This window comes from Eufriesea mexicana, unplaced genomic scaffold (assembly GCF_001483705.2).
Source record: "Eufriesea mexicana isolate 0111107269 unplaced genomic scaffold, ASM148370v2 scaffold5504, whole genome shotgun sequence".
In the NCBI taxonomy this organism is placed as follows: domain Eukaryota; kingdom Metazoa; phylum Arthropoda; class Insecta; order Hymenoptera; family Apidae; genus Eufriesea; species Eufriesea mexicana.
Genome location: NW_016913469.1, coordinates 26,498 through 50,282, shown reverse-complemented (window position 1 = coordinate 50,282; position 23,785 = coordinate 26,498). Strand labels below are relative to the sequence as shown.

General features: G+C 45.5%; 1 protein-coding gene across 1 annotated transcript in view; it reads left to right on the top strand.

The window, feature by feature from the left end:
- LOC108552125 (uncharacterized) overlaps nt 1–23,785 on the top strand; it is a 180,400-nt gene that overhangs the window by 144,217 nt on the left and 12,398 nt on the right. The window lies entirely within an intron of this gene.

Genomic DNA, 23,785 nt, shown 5'->3' with positions numbered 1-23,785 from the left:
ATCGTGGCGAAATTAAAAAAGTGTTACGTTGGTGAAAGTCGCGGGGCGACCGGTTCGACGATAAATAATTGGCTTATACGGTGCATAAATTTCGGCTGGGTCGCGGCCTTCGTGAAACTTACCCCAGAATTTATTATAATGGGAATCGTCCCCTCGTATTTTTGGGATCGCAATTAATTTTCTGGTTTTCGAAGCGCGCGCGTGTGGCCCCGGCCAGATTAGCCGGCGCATTTGCACGCGTGTGCGCGGCCTAATGCAGAATTATTTTACTGAAATACGCCGATCCCGGCCACGCATTACCGACGATACTTTTGTACGATGCATTTTTCGCTGATAAGCCGGCCATTCGTTTCGTTTTATCGGCACCGATGCCGGTGCGCTCGGTTGTCGCGAAATTTGTGACCTCGATTAGTTGCTGAATGATCGCGTTGCTTTCCGGTGTAAGTGGAGTTTAGTAGATATTAAATATTCAGTTAGAGCTTGAAAATTATATTCTATGAGAGAATCGGGATTTTATTTCGCATAGTAACCAAGCTAATTAAATTACAACGATAAGTTAATATTTTATACATTTCTAATTATTTATTAGCCTAATAGCAAAATTTAATTTCCGATTTAATGAACGAAATATTATTTTAGCAACGTAGTCCCGTTCGAAAGGAACTATATCGACACCCAGTAACGCGTTGCGAATATTAAACAGCGTACCAAGTATCCTATAAATATCGAAAATCGTAACGAGTTCCTAACGTCGTCGTAAAGTCTGCGCAACCCCGGACGGAAAGGCAAGCTCTCGGGAAAAATACACAGAGAATGGCGACTTTAGAAATCCAAATGAACGTCGTATCCGACGTTTCCCTTGCCGCAATCGCCGCAATCGATTGCATTAACGATTAACCCCGAAGGAAACGGAGGCGTAACCGCCGTGGGGTGTGCTTTCTCCGAAAGGCGGAACTTCCAGATTGCTTCAGTTTCGTGTATTTCCATTGAAACTAAACGTCTAGCTTTGTTGGCCCGGACGGAACGGCCGTCGCGCAGCTTGATCTCGATAAATCGTTTTAAGCAGCCATTGCAGCCGGGTCGTATAGCGTTTCGAAAGCTCTAGCTGGAAAATAAAAGTTTTCTTATTGCCCGGGCGTCAGCCATCCCGGGGTTCTCGAGCATCGTCGAACGACGGGGTTCGATCTGTTTATTTGAAGAAACTTTCCGACAGGGATCGTCTCGCCAACGACCAACTATTCGATATTTTTCGCCTTGCCGTTCGAGCATCTTAAGACTGGCTCCTCCGCGATTCCATTCGACTTGCTGCTCAACGCTGTTGCTCTGAATCGACGCATAAACTTTGGCCCAGGTCACGGTATCATTGCAGGTATCTCGTGTTCGGCTAACTGTATTTCTCGCAAATATATTTTATTCCACGTTTCCAGCTCGGTGTTGTAAGTAATAGGCTCACCCTCTGCTATGTTACATCACGAACACTGCAACTCGCATGGTGTGACTTTCGCGGGGTTGTAAGGCTGTTTACGCGGATGAAGCCTACTCTAAATTAATAAAACTAGGCCTGATTAGGGTTGTACTAAAGAGTTCCAATGCGTGACTGTCTCTCGCGCTGAGTCGATGATCGTCGTGGGTCTGTCTTGACTGTCTGATCGTGATGCTTGTCTCGTCTACTTGGGATTTTTAGGAGAACCCTCTCGTGACAGCTGTCTAGGTGGTTTTATAAATTTTGTATGACTACTGACTGGTTGGTGTGAAATGTAAGTGGTGGATGTATGTCTTCCTGTCGGTTGTGAATAATACTGGGTGTGTGTGTTAGCTTCTACGTCTTTCCATGGTGGTGGATGTTTAAATAAGTTGGGTAACAAGTCACCCTATCGTCTTATAGGTGATTTATTGATCCGTGCTAAGGTTCATCCAAGTGGTGACTAGGTGATAAGGAGTGTATACGAATCAAGGGACGCTGGTCCTGGGGCCGCAACATGCTATATTCTCTCGTCTCCTACTTTTATAAATTCTCCGATTCCCTCGTATCGAACTACGAACTCGCTTTTATAATCCAAAAGGGGTTTTCCTTCTTTCGCACCCCGGTCTTAAGTACTCTTGCGACTCCAACTCTGGAAACTCAGTGACTGGCGATAAACATTCGCAGGGAATTCGTGCGCTGGCAATTAAGTCGGATAACTTTTATCCAATTCCTCTAAACAACTTCTAAATCCGTGCCGCCATCCGGTCCCAAGGTCTCATTAAACCATCTGGAAGCAGGCATTCGTTCGTTCCCCGTATTTTTCCGGGAAACAGCGAACAAAAGCGGGAATTCTAGCAAAACGAAAGCCCCGAGAGCAACAGAGGAACCGCGTTGGTCGGGAGCCGGCGAAACGGATTAAAACTTTTATCAGGGCTTTCAAAGGCAGCTGGTCCACGGGACAGAGGGTGCCCCGTGGCTCTGCCGAAAAGAGGATTCGTGGAACGATCGAACGTTAACTTCCGGACGATTTGTCTGAGCCTGCCGCGGTGGCTGCTGCTGCCTCTCGCGCATGCCGCGATAAATCCCGGATTTTCATAAGTTTTCTCTCCCGTTCTCCTTTCCTCTCCTTCTCCGTCCCTTCGTGACCCCTGTTCCGTCACGAAGGGGGGTCGGAGCCTTCGAAAGCCTCCTCGCCTGTCTCGCGAATCGCGACTCCCTTCTCCTCCGTGTCTCGTATTCTAAGCGTTCGCCAGAGCGATCGAACCCGAGATATATGCCCCCGTTTCTCCTTATTTTTTCCTCTCCACCTCCTTCTCTCACTCGCAGAAACGCGACTGGAAAAGAAATAGCGCGAGAAGGGAGGAGATTTATCGAAGTTGCGGCTTGTTACCGGGGCTTTACGCTTCCGAAGGTGGGTACCGCTCGAGAGCCGCGATAAAGGTGCTAGCAATTGATTAAGAGGGTCGTTTGTGCCAAGGAAATGCCACTTCAAACGCCACCCAGCCCGATCTTAGCCGTTTTCCAGGCCTCTTCTGCTCCACGGCTCTCGGATTCTTTTGTGCCACCCAGCCTCGCGTCAAAACTTCCGCGGTAATCCGCTCGGCGCTCGCCTGCAAATCGCGGATCTGCCGTTTTATGTTGGTAATCTGCTCGCGTTTTACCTCGTTCTTTGTGCAAACCTAGTCCCTCTCGCTCCTGCACGCGCTACGTTAACCGAGTGCAAATTGCAATTGGAATTCGGGGATTTGGAAGTTCGAGTGGTTACGGGGTTAGGGTTGTTTCTTCCTAGTTTTAGGGCGTAATCGCGGAATACGCGATCTTCGAAGGATCGTGTGTCTAAAAGTATTTTAAACGTAATATCTTAACTAAAATAATTGCAGAACTAACACGCGAATTTGTCCAATTATGGGGCCCCCTTTTTGGAAACATCTTTGATTATATTTAAAATAGGATGTATTATAGGTAAGGTGAAAAGTAAATTCGAGAAATTTACTTTGGAGAAAAAGTAGAATTCGAGGAAAGAAAAAGAGTAAATTCCGTCGTAGTAGTTTCGACCAGTCTTTGTCGGACGCCGCGCTGCAGTGAAGGAACCCTGTATATGGTCAGCCGTCGCGAGGCAAAAGAAGAAACGAAGTGGGGCGTGGAGGAGCGTCGTTTGGTAAAATCAACATTTCCTTACGTTCTCTCCCGTAAATCGAAAGTTCGAAATAGGACAGACAATTTCACGGGTATTACACGCGAAAGCTTCACGCAATTCGCAACCCCCTGTGCAATTTAGCGCTAGTTTATTTTCGAGAATCGAAATTTTCACGCGTGTCTAGAAATCAATGTGATCGATCGTGTTCCGACAGGGATAACAGTGCGTTTCCGTAAACCCGCCGGAAGAACGATGAGAACGCAACTAAATACACACGCGAATACGCTGCGGTCGGGGCGATTACATCTCCCAAATTAATTTCATTAACGTTTGAACAGCAAGGTAAATACTGAAATATATTTCAATCAGGCCGTTACGCGCCATAATTACGCGAATTCATTAGTCGCGTATTATTTTAAACATTTATAACAAGCTGGAAAGTAATTGATGGGTGTTCTGCATCGATTATTATGTAGCTGATTGAACGTTGTTATCCGCCATGCGATCGTGATTTCGTGGTTATCGATCAGCCAAGATTTCCCGATACGTCTGCGTTCATTAATTATCCTTTTTTCCTGGCGAGATTTTGTATCGTTCGCGTTCCTTTTCAGAAATTTCGAAGAGTGATAAAATTCGCTCGGCTAAATGATCCATCATTCGCGTAACTTTATCTTTTTCCAAATTCGACTGTGAATCGTAAATAGAATTTTTAACGTTTCTAAAATTCGAAACGTTTTTCGTTCTCGATTACGTTGTTTCGTTACCTTTAACAATTAACTATCAATTTCCTCGGCTCAGTGACGTAGAAGAATCCACAGTGGTTCGTTCTCCCAATATCGTACAATCCTTCAACACGGAAAAGGCTCTCTCTGATCTCCCTTGAACAGATCTGCAGCACACAGACCTCGCGCAGTCGAACTCGAACCGAAAATGTTATTTACAGCTTGCGATGATGTATCCAGGATATCCTGGAATATCATCGTCAATTCCATCTCGAACTTTATCCACGTTTCCGTCGATCCCTCCAATCACCGATACCGGCAAACACCGACAAACACCGACACGCTTGCCACCGGAAACACAGCTGCGAACCGCGTGTAACGCTTGGCATCGCCATAAACCGGCGTGGAATGGGAGCAGGCGAAATAAAGGAATACTCTGTCCGGGATACTCGTCGCGCAGGGCAATAAGTCTGAAATATGCCAGCGTTTTATTCTCGCCGCGCGAATACCTGCGAGAAAGAGCGGCTATGGCCGAGAAAAAGAGCGGTGCGCCGCGAAACTGCATGGCGGCCGGGGGCGCACGGGGGTGGATTTCGCGTCGGGGAAAAAATGTCTGCGGTGCGCGCGGTTTACATGGCGAACACGGGGAGAGGGGCGTGCACGCGCAAACAATTGCCGCGGAGCATGCGCCGCGTGAATACGAGCGTGAGACGTGCGAGAGGGTGAAAAGGGTGCAGGGGGTCGCGCAAGGGTGCATACACGTACGCGGCGGGACACGCTGTGCCAGCGGAGAAAAATCGAGGGTAGGGGTTGTGTACACGCGAGACTCGGCCGGAAAAGTTTGCGGCCAGAGCAATTCTCGTTATAACTTCGGCCCTGCGGAAACTTAAACTGCTGCCGGCCGAACACGCGCAACTTTCCGCCGTTTTCCTGCTCGGGACAATCGTCCCGCCTCTGCTCCCTGTCCTCTCGCTAGCGTGGATGGCGTGCAGGCGAGAGAACGATCCCCGCTGCTCCTTTCTTTCTTCTTTCTACTTTCTTCCTTGCGTAAGATCTTATGCGTGAAAGGACTCGATTCAAAAATCGCGAATTTCGTATATCCAATCATTTCGACAACCTCCAGTAATTCCCGTGTCCTCTACTCCCCCCTTCCTCTAGTTAGGGGAACTTGTCATGGAGGAAAATGAACTTTTCTGGTAATAATTCGCAAAGAAATAATTATTTTAATTTAATTTTTCTCCGTGAGATTGTTCGTGTATAACATCATGATCGCCATTTGTTGCGTTGTTGAAGCTGACGAAGTTAATCGACGCGAGTTGCTGGAAAAAGTGTAACATACTCTGGAGATACTGGTATCAGTTTATCCTGTTTGTTTCATCGTCTATGGAAGATTATGCGGAAATGATCTGGGGAGATAGATCTGTAGGATCATCGGTAAGTGGATATAAAGGACGGAAATTCACACGTGCTCGAATTTGAGTCAACTCGGTGTATATTTCTTCGGTGTGAACGTCGTCTACGACCGAGAGTTGCCGAATGTTTGCGTTCGGCGACGACCGACGAGGAAAGTCGAAATTTAACGAATCAGTCTCCTGCCATCCTCCGTCGATCGCTTACGTCCCTTTGCTTCGTTCTCCTGGACACCTCGTCACAAATATTCCACGTAGCCCGAGGTATGTACTCGTAAGGAATTTTACTCGTAGGATAATAGCGTAGGAGCGTAGTACGTCTTTCTTTAACGCGATCGTAGAAACAGTTAGATCAGTCATACTCTAAGTACGTCGATCACGCGATAGCTATATAACCGTAAAAAGTGTCACGTGGCGTAGCATCAAGAGCGAAGAGGACTGATCCAGAGCAAATATTACGTAGCTGTAAGTCATTCGCGTAGATACAGAATTAGTTTTAAGTATTTAATATAAGATAACAGAATAACGGCGTAATTTATTCTATTACTGCGTTAGAATATTCTAGAAATAACCTAAAAGCGACGCGCGTGCGAAACCGCGTGCAAGATGGCGTCGGGTATCGCGAGTAGAGTACCGTTGGGGTTGGCAAGATGGCTACCGATAGGAATGCGGATGTTATTCCTCGTGACGTCACGTTTTCGAGCACGGTCGTACTAGGTAGCACGAAGTTTTTCGTTTATAAACAGACTCGTATCGCAAGGTATATAATAGCGAGAATAAACGGGACACGTCGAGGCTAGGCGAGGGGAAAAACACGGACGTAAACGTAGCGTTAGCGCGAGCTATTTAACGTAAGACAAAAACAGTGTCGCCGTATCCTGTTTTCGTGCAACGCGAGAAATATAGATTTCGAAACCGTCGACAGGTCGAGTCAGGTTCGATGAACCGAATATCCCCTTACCTCTGCGCTGTCTCCAGCGTAAACTCCTTAGCTCCGCGCGTGTTTATGTCTTTCTATCTATGTTCTTCTGAATACGTCGTTACAGATCTACGATAACGGGTCTCCTAGGCCTATCCTTTGTTCCGCAACGGAACTTGAAAATATTAAATCCTAAACACTGTGGATGATGTTGAACGGCTAGTCGATGAGGTGATGTATGAGGTAGCTTTAGTACTCGTGGAAGGGTAGTGATGGTCAGTGATGTATGTTACTTTTTATAAATTATCGGAAGACTGCGAGTATACATATAGGTGTTTATCAAAGTCTTAGAAATAGAAGTGACACGCTATCTCCTTCGCTTCGTGATTATTACCCTTAATTATACACGGTCCCTGGTCATTTAGTTCTTCAAACGATCAGCCGAACGATCCAAACCACGAAACACTCCCACGCTATAATAAACACAAACGAACGAATAGAAAATAAAATTTGCAGCGGTGTAGACAACTTTTCAACCTCCTTAAAACGCGTTTTCTTCGACCAACTATTGTAATAAAAACTTCGATAATCCGAAAAGTGGACGAAACTCGAACACCCTCCTAACCCATATCGCGTACGCGTTCAGGATTTTCCGTCGTTATCCAAAAAGGAAAACTTTCAAGCTTTTCCCTCCGGTTCATCGACGCACACCCCGAGGAATAGGTTTCTACGCGGAAAACCAGGTTAACTTTCGAAATCGATACACTCTCCCGCAAAGAATCCGCACCGGCGATAAAACAAGCGAATTCATAGAAGGTAGCGGCCATAGAGATGGCATTAAAAGACCCGGAGCGCGATCGTCGTTATTCCCTGCCGGCTTATCTGAAATTTCGAGCCGGGTCCCGCTATCGTATCTCTCTCTTTCCCCTTATCTCCGGCCAGATAACCATTAATAGGTCGGAAACCGGCGGGAACCTCGCGCTTTTTCTTCGAACTGTAATCACCGATCGAATCTTAATCCCGTATACGTTACGTTGGTGTGCGGGTGTGCGTTCGCACGAGTCCCAGCACGATTCCTGGAGACGCTCTGGGAGGCCGGGTTCCGTTATCCCGGCATCACGTATTTAAGAGGGAGCCGAGGGACGCATAGCCTCGTGCACGAAACGAAATTTCCACCCCCACGGTGTTCGTGCCGGCTGCACGTGTTCCTCGGCTATCGGGCCAGGAAACCAAGCAACGAGTCCGGGGAAGATTTAACAGCGAACGCGCGAGAGAAAGCACGCCTCTCGCCTCGTTAAAGCTATTCACAGATGTCGCGCGAGCTGGTCGCCATTGATTCGAAATAAATTCTGTAGAGCCGAGTGGTCCAGCTTTTCTCGCTTCTTTCCCAATGGTCTTCGATTCGGATCTTTGCTTCCTCAGATAGCCGGGTTCTTTGTCTTGGGCTTTGCTTCAGCTTCCATTCCAGTTGGCTTTCTTTCGAGTTTAATTGGGTAGTTCGAACGGTACCGAATTCGACGACTTTTGATTTTTCGTTTTGTCGATGAAAGATGTAGAGTTTTAGATAACTATTAGTTACCCCCGATCCTTTTCTTCTCGTAGACTACTGGGCAATATGTGATCAAGTTACGAGCTACTTTGTTGGTTGTACTTTGCTGGTTCATTGTGAGGTACCCTGTAAAATAATTTTTTAAATTTAACCCTTTGCACTCGACCATTTTTTGGCTAGAGAAGAGTAGAAATTCAAAGATTCTTTACTAAAAAACTGACGATACTTTTTTCAGCAGTAAATACAGAATTGTATAATAGAATTGTAAAATTATTAGATTTCGATACCTCGCACACTGTTACATTACAGTAAATTTGATATATTGATATCGATCTTTCAAATTTTATGAAATGGTGACCGAAGATCACCTCTCGAGTGCAAAGGGTTAATTTAGTTTGTGACAATTCACGTATTATCTGATAGTGTTCAATCTATTACTCGTGCAGCAGGTTGAGAGCCACTGATTTGATCGTTAAGATTGTCAATAATTAATATTGTAATGTAGCTCTATGATAATAGTATACTGGAATATATTGAAAAATATTTTATTTGTTATTAAAAGTTGCATTTTTCTTGTATTCATTCTGCCAAATGAGTTTTCACCCTTATGAAAAATGGATATGAATCATTTTTCCTGAAACCTGTTATTCATCCAGGATTTTTCAATCATATTGCAATGGCCATTCGACACGTTTAATCCTCAAAATCGGGCTCTTCTTCTCCTCGAACCCCAATTCTCCCTCGCTCTCTTTTCTCTCGTCATCCCTTAACACGCCTAGAGTACCGCAGTCGATAAATACTGTGGAACAAAAATTCCGAGCGAAACGAGCATCGACGATACCGTCGCGCTTGTGTGAAATAAAACAGGGGGCCAGTGGATTTTGTCGGTGGACGTCGGAAGAAAACAGAAACGCCGGTTGCACCCTGAAAAGTTATCGCGATACCCGACTGCGTGGCAAACGGCACAGCTTTCCCGCCACGGACGAGGTCGCGTAAATTATGAACGCTGTTTGACTTCGTGCCAGTTACACCCCATAACCGGTGACCAACCCTGACTGCTGCGTACGCGAGGGGATAAATTTTCATAGAACGAAGCATGCCTCGCGAGATCGCGAGCCATCGTGCACTCCACTGGCGTGCTTTTTCCTGCCAGACCTGTGTCTCTCTGCCAAGTTCCTGTGCCCCTTTCGATCCTCGCGCGAGTCACTCGAGCGTCCGGTTTTGCAGGCCCTTCCGGTCTTTTGCTCGCGCCATTTTTCCTGGATCAGTGAACGATGTATTCCGCCTGTAGATCGGTTTGGGAAAGAACGTTCGTGTGTCGGGAATCGTGACAGTTCTAGGATACCGGTGTTTACGGGGGTGGGTATTTCGACCTCGATGAGAGGGTGTTACTCGTAGTCTATGGTGTCTGTGAACGAGATTAAATTCTTTCGTTGTTCTCTGAGAACGTGTTCGTGGGATAGGTGATTTGGAATATGAGAAGCTAGATATGATTCTTTGAGATTTCGTCATCGAGATTTGCAAATGAGGGTAGAGGTCAGAATGCTCCATTTTCCGAATTATTTTTAACTTTAATGTCAGTTTATTCGGTTGGTGCTTAATTTGTTATGTTTAAAATAAATTTAGGATTGCTATCTCGTGGAGTTAATCTATTTGGCAAATGACCGATTCAAATGTAAATTAGTCGAGGTACTCTCGCGAGGATCATGTTCGTGTTGGTATAGTTTCGATTTTAGGTAAAATATGTGAAAAATTTGTGGATGAAAAAAGCTCGTTTAAAAGCACCGAAATTATAACTCTGGCATTCAATCGTACGTTTTAGGGTACATTGCCATCAATTCCGTTCGAGCGTCTAGGCGTAGTATAAAATAGGGTCGTAATTAAATCATCGAGTCAGCTAGTGGATTGTTGAAAATTTGCCAGAATCGGTGCCAAAGCACGGAGAATGGCAAAACAACGAAATCGGGAAGCAAAGAAGAACATATGATACTACTCTCCTGAACCGAAATCAGCTGCCTTTGTCGTCGCCCGAGCACGAAAGACGAGTGATTTATGGATTGTTACTAAACGATAGAATCGTTTCTGCTATAACTGTGAAATAAATTTCAATCTGTATTTACGTTTCGTGAAACGTATATAATTTCCTCCAATTCTTTTGGTAGATCTCTTCCCTGGAATCAGATGTCTCATTAAAATTCTGGTCAGACCTCACTCTGATAGGAGGACCAAATTGGTGTCACAATTTCGGTATAGTTTCCTACTTTGTCCGCGAATGTCCCCAGAAAGTTTCATTTTCTATTACCTAAATATATATTCTAATTTGGAGTACATGAAATACGCTCTGAAACACCTTCGATCCTCTTACGTAACTCGATGAACCGGTACCATTAGAGTCCACTGAAAAAGTCCAGCTGCCCACGCGATCGAGTTCCGACTGCTCGAAAATTAAACAGCACCGGGCACTTGTCTGAAAAGGAGCTTACCACCCACGTCCGTCAACGCCTCCGTGAGGCCGAAAGGGCTCGAGGGACCTACCCTTGGACTCCGACGTGTCTTCGCGCGACAAATTACGAAATCTCTCGGCTACAGACGTTTACTGGCAAACAATGCACCGCGGTTCTGTTTCTAATTCCACGCGGCACGAAAAGACGCCGCGCAGTTCCGCGCTCGTTCGAGATTTATCGCGTAATAAATCGCGCCTCGGCCGGGAACGACTTTACATGAAATTACAGCCGCATAGAACGCCCGTTGTCCGGCTATTGTTCGCGATGCATGGACGCCTCGAATACCTCGGCCCGATCATGAACCGTGCACCCGTGGTCGCCGCGATTTCCCTCTCGGGAGAACCACTTTCCCGCTGACTAAATTTACCAATGGATGCTTCCGGATTACTTTTTATTCTCATCGTCGCGAGAACTCCTGGTCTACATTGTCTCAGCTATTAAACGTTCAAAATAGATGTCCGTGGATAGTCGGTCAGCCATTTTTGTGGCTCCGAACGTTCGTGTATGGCTCGGACCTAGACGCATAGCTTCCATTTTGAACTCTGGCCTAACTTTTCTTCCAGAAAACTTCATTTGTTTCGAAATTTTTTGATGAAATTTCCTCGCTTGAAGAATTAGGTGTATTCTCATATTCTCGTACTCGTCCTCGATTTGTTTTACTATTTAGTGTCAATTTATTTTATTATAATAGTGCAATTCTGAATTGTTCTTTCAAGTCAGGAATTGTTTGACGAGACAGTGAATCGTTTTATAATTGCTATTTAAAACGGCGATATATCGCGAGCTGACGGTTTCAAGACTTGTCAGCGATTCTCGGAACGGAGGAGAAATTTATTTTTCTCATATTTATCATCCTGCAAACACGCGTAACCTAGTGACGGCAGAAAAGTAGGCTATTTGTATTCCCGTTAAACCGACGTGGAATTTTACGCGCTGAAAATTACTGTCATTTGTTAAGCCTAAGCAAATATGTCAACACGGAGTTAGACTTCTTCCTGCTCCGCTGACGTCAATCCCATGTTACAAGTACGGGATTTTTCGGATAGTTGACGTAAAGGTACGCCCACAAGGCGCGATTTAAATGCGTCGGGATTGAGACCGCGTGAAAAAATAGCTACTCACGCGCCAGCCATGAGTCACTCGCGAATCAGATAGAACCTGATATATTTTGTAAACTATTAATGAAGGTAGAGCCTGTCTAGCGAATAGACAGGAGAATCTCGCAGTTCCCCGTTTATTTCCCTCGATAAACATTGGTTCAAATATTTATTGAGACTCCAAGTGCTTCTTTCTTCTGCTCTCGAGTCATAACGCACGTATCGGATCAGCTTAGATCGACTCTGGTGTGATGAACAAATTTCAAAAATTAATATTTGTGGAGGTCCCCTATATAGGGGTTGTGATAAAAGTCTTGCGGTTCCTACGGTGCTGCCGGTTGATATCCTGATGGTAGTCTTTAGTATGATAGGTAGCAGGGGGGTTTGGATAATACAGAATGGTATATACTTGTAACCGGATTCGTTAACCACTCTGTTGTTACCAAATTTTCTTAAGACTATGAGGATCCTTCCCTCATGGGGGTTACTTTGAGATATGTCTTTGTAGTCGCTATGTTCTACCAATTATTGGTATCCTGATGACTGTATTACTATGATTGGTAGCAGGTAGAAGAACGCGAGAAAGGGTTGCATTTCATCCTGAGCCTACTAGTGAATTCGTCAGTAAGCTTTTCTAGTAAGCCCTGTCTTAAATAGGCGATACTTAGGTATACCATGCATAGGAATTTCTATTTATGGGAGTCGAGGATTCACCGAGGAACCTCGATCCTCCATTTTTATCTAGCGATGAGGTTGCGAATGTTGGTCCCTACGTATTAATCTCCTTTGCAAAATTTTTATAGAGAATTTTAACGATGTTACAAGTGTTTTCTCTAAAACCTCGATAAACTCCGATACCACTTGCACTCTACATAAATTACGATATGCAAATCTTCCTTCACGAAGTCTCGGCATAAATCTCGGAAGCGCGTGCGTAGATTCGCAAAGTAGATCGCGAGGTTTAAAAATCAGCGGAGGGGGAGCAAAAACGACGCGAAATTAGCTGGAAACGTTCCTCCCGACATTGCAGCATAAATTAAAGTTCATACACACTGGCGGACCCGTGTTTTCCTGCCCCTTCGAACTGTTTCGCGTTCAGGCAAATTCTTTCCCTCTTGGACCCGCGCCGAATTCCGCGCGGCCGGCAGATTAATCCGAAAATAACGAGCTGCATGAAAAGACTCGCTCTCACAGGCCGCGGAAGCTGCTCGTCCCTTTTTCCTTCGTCAGTGCATGGTCCAACGCGAAGCCGTGAGTAGTTCAAAGGAATCGAACGGGAACCGCGGAGCAGCATGGCGCGCCGTTAATTACGTTGAAACAAAATGCGCGTGGCTCGCGAATTATTGATTTCACCGTTGTTCCGTGTCGCCACTTCCGTGCTCGCCAATTGCTACTATATCCTGACTAGAGGCGCGGGAATGCTTGAAAAACAGAACCGAACCGAACCGAGTACTCGCCTCGAATGCGCGAATTCATCCGAGTGCTCGGTTTTTGCATTCAGCACGGAATAATCGAGTAACTCGAATGGAACCGAGTGTGCTTGAAAGAAAGCGATCCATAGATCAATAGACGCGCCGCAATCACGAGCGAAGCGACTGCCGTATCGTGTCGGCTGGGTTATTTATGCGTTACTATGTGCCATTTCGTTGGGTCGCTCGATTTATTCCAGTTGCCCGATTATTCCGGCCCTGAGCTAAGTTAGAGTCCTCGGATCGGATCGGATCGGATCGCGCGGTGCGATACCTGTTCGCTTGCAGAGATCGTACCCTGAAGGATCGTAGATTCGACGTGGTTTGTAGTCCCGTCGCGATTCCTCTGGGTAGCTGTTTGCTCCAAGTGTTTCATGGAGCAAGCATTCATACGAGGAAGAGCCAGGTAGAGATCCGTAGAGCAGAAGCTTGGAATGATTTTAAGTGGGTCGAACGAGTTTGAAGCAGTGTAGCTGATAGGTAATCACGACGATTGGTAGCGACGGTAGCGAAGTGACTGTACGTTTGTCCCCTTTTTCTGTTTGCCATACCTGGTCGCTCGGTTAAAACGCAAAGGACGTTACGTTCAGGAGTGGATAGGCTACTTGCGAGGAGCAGCACGAGGTCAGACGGTATGGTGTATCCAGGTTGTAAAGTAGGAGGTCATGAATGACGTCAGCAATATCATCGAGCGTTGAATTGATTTTACACGTGGTACACGGAACACGTCGAATCTTTGCTCGTAATTATAGCCGGTGTTTATATCCGGCTTTATTGCGTCACGAAATAAATCCCCGCGATGGGAACTATGCGCGGTTCGATGCTACAGGATAATCTTTCCGACACGAAGCTCCGACCACACCACTAACGTGTAACGTCATACGTTACAACATTTTCATCGACACAAATTGGCCCATCTGTATCTAAATTACCGATATCGTACCGAATTAACATATACCGATATCTAAATTAGCACGAAATTAGCCCTCAAACCTCATACATCATTTCAGGTCTGTGACACACTGCGTTACAACCACATAATTTCCATCGCACCATCGAGACTGATTACCATACATCATAAAACGTCAACACACTAACGCACAATGGTATCCAAATCACTGCAACGGTGCATCCTATACCGTTCACAGGTCTCGCTTGCTTTACGTCTTTTTATTATTTTTAACACGTCAACACACGAATACTCGTCCAATTTCCATTTCGTTTAACCTATTTCTCGCTGTGATTCATTGCCGCTCTGAATCATTATTTTTCCACCGACGTTATTACTAATTGTTATAATTGGCAGCGGGCAACTTCGAAAGTCACCGTTTAATTTTACCTCGCAAACGCAACACGTGAAATAAGAAATTACGTTATTTACAGTCTCACTCGACGAAAATAAAAATTCTGCTGCAGCGTCTCCGTTTCCCAAATAGACACCCATGTTGTATGCAGTCATAGTACCGTATTGCACGCGTTTCCAAACACCATCAAACCTGCAGTCCCTCCCCTACAGTCACATTGCTTCTTTGCAGGGAAAAAAGAGAGGAACAAAATAAAATAAAATAAAATGAAATAGGAATCTGCCATCACGTGTTCCCAAACACCACCGCACCCCCTCGCGCGCAACGTGAAACACGGGTGCAGGCGAGCGAAAGACGCGCGAACGGCCCTGGAAAGGGGTACCAGGTCCACTGAAACGTCCCGTATTTACCGTGTGTGCACGACGGCGTCCCAGGGGACCGGTTTCGGGACCAGTCACGACCCGGGGGTGGGTCGGTGTAATCGGCAGCGAGCGCGTAGGCGCGCGTCGACCGCGGCCACACATGCCGCCCGCATGCCTACCGGCTAAAACAGATGAGCCGCACGCGATACATATTTTCCCCGGGTTTACCGCGATATTGCGAGCCACGGAGGATACCGATACTCACCTTTGGGACGCGCGTACCTGGCCGCGTGCGCGATCGCAGGATCCACGCGATAGCGGATAATGGAGGCGGGGTGGCCGATCGATTTCGAACGAGGATCGCTTATGAGGTCGCGTTTCGTGCCGCTTATGATGTCGCTTAACGCGTCCTGCGTCACTGTGTGGAGTCTCGTGTGCCTTACCCTGGCGCTCGCTGGAATTTTCATGCATGTGGACAAAGAGGGTGAAATGGTTGGATATTGCGGCCGGGGGTGGAACGGGGTATTAATTGTTTGGTAGAGAGGTTTTTGCGCTGATAGCCAAATTTCGGGTTATCTGCAACCGTGTACGCGCGCGTCGGGCGGATCGCGTATTTCTCAATGAAATTATGTCAAATTTAAAATACTCGTGGAGTGGGTATTTTAATTTACTTAAGCGTGGAATGCGTTTGGAAATATATTTTGTCTTGGCGACTATGCTATTGCATCGAGTAGAGGCATATGGCAGCATACGCGTATTAGGGATCTTCGAAGAAATATTTAATTGGGAAAATTATTGTAGATTTACGTATGTGTCAAAGATAGAACGAGAGGGAGAGAAAGCTGTCGAACTTTCGGTGCTACTTGTAGCACACGCTACAGTAGCGTTTTAGCAAGGAGCTTACGTTATAGTCCTCGAGATAGCCTCAAGATGGATGGATCGGTTCGCAAGTTTGCACTCTAACCATAGGCTTGTTTTCAATTTTCTCGCGAATGTAACCAACCTGGAAAATCTTGAAAGCACCTCACATTTTCAACGGTGATTCCCCACTGGAACATTTGACTGTTAAGTGCTCGGGAATCTTTGAAATTAGCAAATCAAAGGCTGGAAAGTCACGACGAGCCCGGAAGGGGTGCACAGGGGGCTTTAAAGGTGATTTTTAGGTCCGTGGCGCCGGAGATGATAGCAATCTTGCGATTATTGGATCCATTTACGGCGTGAAAGGCCCTCGTACAGAGCCTTGCAGCCCTGTCGCCTGGTCTCATAGACGTGAAACCGAGCGCAGATCATCGTATCAATCGAACGTTAATTACATGTAATCCTTGATCTGCTTAGGTCGATGATTCCAAACAACATCGGCAGCGGGGCGCGTGCTTCCGTATAAGATCGAATCTGCCTATCGATCAAACGCGTGGACCGGATTAATCGTGTGATCAAAGTTCCCTCGATGGAGCGTCCCCTGAAATATTGTATATTTTCCATGCTTATAACACAGCGTGCACGGTAAATATTTAATTGCGTTACGCGTGATACATAATACCGCGGTCCTCCATGCTCGATCGAAATTCCATTTTTCGGGTGAAAACGCAGGTTATCGAAATTGGGATTTAATGGGGGAATTTGGAAAAAAATATTAATGGGGGCAGTTAATCGTGGCAATTATGCTTGACGTTTCTACCAGGCTCATAGTGACCATTAACATAGCAACCATTAAGCAGAGTAGCAATGGTTTAATCTACGGGAACAGCTATTAGTTACTGCACCCAATAGAGTATGTTACGAGCTCTGACAGTGTGACTGTTCCACACCACGGGGCTGCCAAATAGTCATACCACGTGTGCAAACCATAAACCATCTTATGTGTTCGAGAAAGTCATAAATCCAGGAAGAACCTTCTTTAAGCAATTTATCCGAGATGCACGATTTTCCTTCAGTGTCCTTCGTTTAAAAATATGCAATTTGGGTTCATCTGAAACACCTATAACTTGGCTTAAAGGAATCTATCGGTGATACTCGTTAGGTCTATCAGGTCTATCATATTCATTCCCTCCATTCGTCCTCAAAAATCGAAAGCCCAAGCTTAGGTTTATTCCTTTATTACCAGTGTCCCACGACTCGTAGACATTTCGGCCCTCCAAAATACAATTCATGCTAATCCTTGATAAAATATTGAAAATCCTTAATAGACGTAAAGACGATTATTCCGAATGCAGGGATCGCTCGTGAAAAGTTGATCGCGTAGATTTAGGTTTTCAACGAGTCGCTGAAACGACAGGAATATCCCCAAAAATCGTCCGAAGGACCATCAGCAGTCGTTCTGTATAGTCGTGGTGCTGTTCTCGCTGATAACGACCTCGAGGGTTCCTCTTACACGTATTGCACGAAACAGCATCTAAATTACTGGGAAGAATACTAAGGAAAAGTTGGAAAAATATCACGAGAAATATTTAAAAAATACCCCACCACTCTAAAGCCAGGTTCCTTCTCTTAACCACGAAAGCTCTTCCACAAAAATTTCCTGGACATCCGGGCTCGTCTCTCCAAACATCGTTACCATCATCCCATGGACGCGATTTAAAGCCAACGGGGTTCGGAATTGGTGGAAAAGCCAGCGCGGAGGGTATCGACAGGGCGGAAACGGCCTCGCGCGCGATACCCAAGCAACGCTACCGGAAGCCAGGGGGCGACGGTCGGAATCTTCTGGCCCCGGCTTCGAAAGCACTCGAATATTTCAGCCGGTGCCGCGGCTAAACTCGTTCCGCGTTACGACGTAATGGACGCATTCAGCTAAAAGCGTGATTTCGCCGGTCAACGGAAAGTTATAGTCCGTAATTGAAGGTACGGTAACAAGAGTTACAGGGGTATAAGAGAGGGCGAGGGCGGGCTCGGGAGGGAGGGGGCGGTTGGCAGCCTCGGGAGCGTTTACGAAAACTACGGCCGCGTAATTCTCGGCGAAGAGTGGCGGCCAGGCGAAGCAAGTGGCAGGGTTTAAATTCGAATTAGCCTACAGGCGAGAGATCCCGCTGGCCCCTGGACAAAGCTAGCCACGGTATTAAGCCATTAGACCGTAACGAGAGTTGATTAAGTGTGCGGACCGGAGGCCGGCCACGACACGCAAAAAGTAGAAACTGCGTGAGGCTCGGGACACGACGGGAATGCGAATCGGGGGGAAAAAATTGAGCTGGTCGGCACGCTGGCACGGACGTTTTTCCGACCACTCTGAAGCACGCGGTATTAATCGGGTACGCGATAAAATCGACCATGTCACCGACGTTTCTTCCTGTGTAATCGATTTCGGCTACGTCGTTCGCCCGCGTCCCGATGCGTCCGCTTTTTCCATCGCCGCGTGTCCCGGCCTGCTTTCACCTCCTCTCCGGGAAATAACGTTCGAGATTTTCGACAGTGTTTTGTATTTCGCGCTAAGAGGATTACCGGGATTTCGCCTAGCCGAAGAATTGGATGTTCCTTTGGGCTGCTTCATTTGTAACTGTTTTTAAATCGGATGGATTCTATGCTACTCTTCCATTCGGTTTTACTGCCATTTAGAAGTATTTCTTTACCACTTTTTTCCTCCTTTCGACTCGATTAATTTGTAATTGTTGGTAGGTTGCGTACGCGAGATAGCGTACTCAGTTGGTCTTTGGCAGGGTTTGTTTCAAAATGGCGTGTAAGGTAGTTTAATCTATTGTAAATGAATAATAAATTTGATGTTCTTCTAATCGTGATGACAGTACTTTGTCGCTTGTCACGTTGTAGGTAACAAGACGGAAATTTTTCGCATGTTTATCGAAACCAGCTACAATCTAGTGAGAATCACGTACAAGAGGCTAGCCTCCAATAAGAGTTAACACTAGAACTACCAACCCAGTCAGAATGACTGGTTCCAGAATTTTCCTTTTTGCTGTTACCGAACACATACACCTGCTTTAAGAATAAAATTGGTATCAACTCATATTAAGAATGAACTGTAATCAGTATATTCACTCATATTCATCGTATCGCTGAAATTACTGTAATCTGTGCACGTTATAGTTAAGTACCCATTAAAGATCGGTAGTTCTAGTGTTAATTTGTATATTCGAAGTGAATCGAGAAATTTAACAATTTATATAGATTGAAACACTAGAATATTTACATAAATTTTCCTACCCGACAGTCTGTCAAAACAGACAATCAACAGTTGTCAGTTCGATTGCCCTCAAAAGTCAAGAAGCAAGATTTCCACGACTTACCCTGTCAACCACCGTGCACCCTGTACACCCTGTATACCCGGTAATACCATCCCAGTGGAAGCTCAGCCAGGAAAAAATCGCGATTCGAAACGATCAAAGAGCCACAACGCGCAACAAGATCGCCTAATCATCGCGAAAACAAACGGAACGTTGGCGCGTTTCATCCCCCGACAGCCGGACACGCATCAAAGGGGCGGTCCCTCGGCGATTCGCAATTCGAATCCGTCCGTCAAAGAATGATAATTCGCCACGGCGTACGTGAGCAGGGACCGCGAACGAATTAACATGAAAATCGTGGTTCGGGGTGCGGGCGAAACTTATGCGCGCGAAATTATTTTCGTGTCGGCCCGTGTGAGCTGGGACTTTAATTTGCGATAGAAGCTGACTGCGCTGTCAAAGGGATGCCGCGCGCTTCCAACCCCCTCCAGCCGCGTGTACGCCACCCCTCTGCTTGGCCACCAGCTCCAGCCAGCCAGCCAGCCAGCCGATTTAATTAATGTTCCCCGCGTAGGTATGGCGGAACCCTCGTCGTGAAACATCGTTCGGCTCTCGCAGCTGTTGGTCCAGAGAGAAAGTCCCGAACGAACGAAATTGCGTTCACCCGGAAATTGCGTTTTTACGATGCCATAATGAGATGTCTATGCGCGAGGAGCCCGCCCACGTTTTTTCCGCCGCGAGGATGCACGACGAGGATTTCGAATGCGTTTCGCCGCTGGAAAAGCGTCCGGCTCGTTGTAATTTTCGCCTTCGATCCACTTTTTTCACTCACTGGTCGAACGGAACGAGTTCAAGTTTGTTCGCCATTTTTCATCGCGCGTTCAGTCAGATTAGGTTTTTGATCATATTGTTTGAAGGTCTCATGCCGGTGTTTGATGCTGGTGCACGTTCGAGAGTGGTTTTCGGGGTGACCGTCGAAAAGCCGCGATTTTTTATACGTTTTCCCTCTGTAGTGTGCGTGAATTTTGAGTTACACCGAGCAAATATCTGGCAAGCTGCTTGTATTGAGTATGGTGTATTTTTTATTCGCTAATTTAACCCTTTCGCTAGCAGAGCCTCAGGAGAAAGACCGCCATCACAGCCCAGACGTTTTATTATTTAAATATGATATCAGTTGTCATTTATTTTTGTGGTATGTATCTATAACGTTCTAACTGAGTGAAATTAGCAATTTTACAAGCCGACACACATAAGTGACATTGAGCTATAGTTAGATAATTCCTTTGGTAGCCCCGTCGTTATATCGTTCTAACTGAGTGAAATTAGCAATTTTACAAGCCGACACACATAAGTGACATTGAGCTATAGATAGATAATTCCTTTGGTAGCCCCGTCGTTATATATATGTGACACATTTGATTAAAATGATAATGAACACCCGTCACATATTTGTGACGCCGGGCTCAGATAAGAAAATCAGGTCGTCACATATATGTGACGCTGGTAGCGAAAGGGTTAAGGTAAAGAAGATGAATATTTATATATATTTCGTGGATTTGAAACTGTTGATCCAAGTGTACCGTATTTGTATTTAAAGCACCTGCTTCTTTTTCATCAGCTTTCTGGAAACGTATAAACGAGTTACGGTGGCTAATGGTGATCGAGAGGGTGCTTGCATGGGTTCGAGGTTAAAACCTCTTAAGGGTGGTCAGCATGTAGCGAAAGGAAAGTTTGAAAATGTTGAGGAAAGAGAGTTGGGTGGGTTAAAAATGAGCAAGTTTCTCCGCAGACGGAGTGTTATACAAGTATTTACTTCGTTAACGTGATTTTCTATTCCATCAACGATTTAGCAAACCTGTTTGTCTTTCCGATGCGAACCGATTAACGTACGAATTACTCCGAATACCTCTCGCATTACGAATAATCGAATAACGCGCTTCAAACAGCAATTCCGTGACACCGTTATAATAATTAATCTATTCGAAAATTATCCATTATTCCCATCTCCAAATAGATCTTTTCAAATCCCATCACACCATGACCGCAGACTCCCTCTCGAAGCGTACTTCCACGCTCGCGAAACTATCATATTTTCAAACAAAATATCGACCTCGTTTAATTCCGAATGATTTCAAATTTAAACGGAAGTTTTTGCTCGACGAACAACTTCCCTGTAATTTTTCAGTTTATTTAACGCGAAGCCCTCGAACATTCCCGGAATTTCAAGCGGACGTCATCGCGTAGAAATTCGTGGAAAAATCAGCACGAATTTACACGCGACGGGGAACGAGGACTCGACAAAATGGCCGCGCGCGAGTAAAAGAGCGTGAAGCGGGGACCGAACGTTTCCTTCGTCTGCGATTCCTTTTCCCTCTGTCTTTCGAGAAACTCGCTCGACCGATACCACGCTTTCGCATTATCCGTCAGAGATTCCGTTGGAGTGTCTCGTTACCGTTGTCCGATTCGTTGAGCACAGGGATGATACTGCGGTGGCGTTGTTATTTGGAGAAAACGGATAAGTGACCCCAGATAAATTGACCACTCAGCCTCCGCGAGAGGACGCATCCTTTACCGTGTGGCCCCCATTTTGCTATTCTCGTTCGCGAAGACTGCATCCGTGACGCTGAGGCTTCTGCGTCGTACACGTGTCTCAAACTCTAATTAGCTTCCGTACACTCGGCTGGGTAATTGTTCCGAAGCCCGTTGTCAGTGAGGACGAAATTAAGATAGACCTTGCCTTGTTAAGCGATTCGCGTTTAAACTGTGGTTCAATGCTCGAAGACGTGGAATTTTCGGAAATTCCCTTTCTTTTTCTATCCTCGTTCTTGGAATCGGAAATTTATTCTTGCACGCGCGTAGCAGCGTTTGTTAATTTATAACAGGTCGATGGATCAGGGTTCAGGTAGCTGCTAAATATCATATCGCGATTATTGGAATTAGGATTAATAAATATTAGCCTAGGATTAGCGTGGTTGGCATTGATAAATATTATGCTAGGATTATTGGGATCAGTTCGAGTAAATATTATACTAGGATTATTAGGGGGTTGTAAAATTGTTCAAAAATGCCATAAGCTTTGAATTAGCGATCGACAGCCGGTTCCATGATTAATTTCTTCTCCTACGACTGACACGAGCCACGTATGAACCGCGGTTCTTTCATTTACCAAAGGAATTTAGCGACTTGGGAGAATTCGATACATCGTTGAAGTAGCTCGAATCGATGGAGATGGGAGAAAGATTCGCGATCGAAGCTTCTTCTTCTTCCTATTTTCAAACGATCGGGTTGCTCGCGGTACTTCACGGCAATTCGAGCAAATCGAGCCGGAGTTTTTGCCGATGGGGTGAGCTCGGTTCGAAGAGCGGACCCGCATTTATGAATTTAAATATTCGCGATGGCGGGTGGTGGACTTTTTCTTCCCAGCTCTCGCTACTTTATATATCTCCCTCTATATTCAACGCTCGTACTTTTGCCCTTGTTAAACGAACACGTTTACGGACACGCCGCTTGTATTTCTCATGCATGCGGCCATTTCTAAGCATTCTGCATTGTCGATTTATTTTCGGTCGCTCTTTCAATTTACCTCCACGCCTTGCGATTCCATGCTTTATTTAGGCTCCACTCCACCCCTGCGATATTTCCTACCCCGTTCTACGCGGTTCGTCACGATTACGCGACGTGTGTATGAAACAGCGTGTAAAACTTAACGGGGAGAAGATAATTTGGTACTCGAGATGTAATTTGATTATAATTGTTCCTCATTCATTGCAAAATTTGGATTTTCCATAAGCATACGAAATAAGATGGGAATATTTTCAGATGTTGAAGTTTTAAGAGCGAGATTATTGGGGGTGACTAATGAAATTGCAGATAATCATTGAGCTAAGTGTAAATTATTTTGTTGAATAGAGATACCACATTTTCTTTCCGAATTTGTAGCTAGCTTCTTGGATATCTCGGTATACGATAGATCCTAGGGGAAAAAGGGGTGAATATAAACTCTTTCGTTTCCAGTGAAACTATTCTTCTACCCTAATGTAATTATGTGATTATAAATTAAAAGAGGATCGAGGAGACCTAGGTTTGTGCTGCTTATTTAACTTTCCAAGTCAGAAGAACCTAACATAGAGATCTGACAGCTGTCAGAGAATTCTAAGTTGCTATGTTCATCATAAGGGGTAGCCACCCTGTTCAGACTAGCTTTGCGAGACTATTCTACGCGTAACGATGAACGACTAACGTTCACTCGAATTCAGAAAACAATTCTCTGGCAATATTAACCACTTGCGTTGGAAAAACGTGCCACGCACGTCGTAATGCTTTTGTCGCAGATCGCCAAAGACGTGGTGTACACGTCATAAGGCAATTGTCACAGAAACACTGGACCGTTGTGGCACAGGCATCTGTGAATTTTGCAGGTCATAGATCGGTTTATAATTTGTTTTTTCTATAATAACTTTCCCGAAATGGTATCCAGAATATCCATTATAAACAGAAGCTTATCCGAAATGATCGGAAACGAGGGAACGAAGAAAGCCACGAACGATTAAGTCGGAACGATGTAACGAGCTCATCAGGCCTACGAACGTTCCCTGTACATTTGCAGGGTTTCGTAATCTAGCAAGCTGTCGTCGTCATTTTTATCGTAGCAGCCAACGAAGCAGATACTCGCGTCGGAT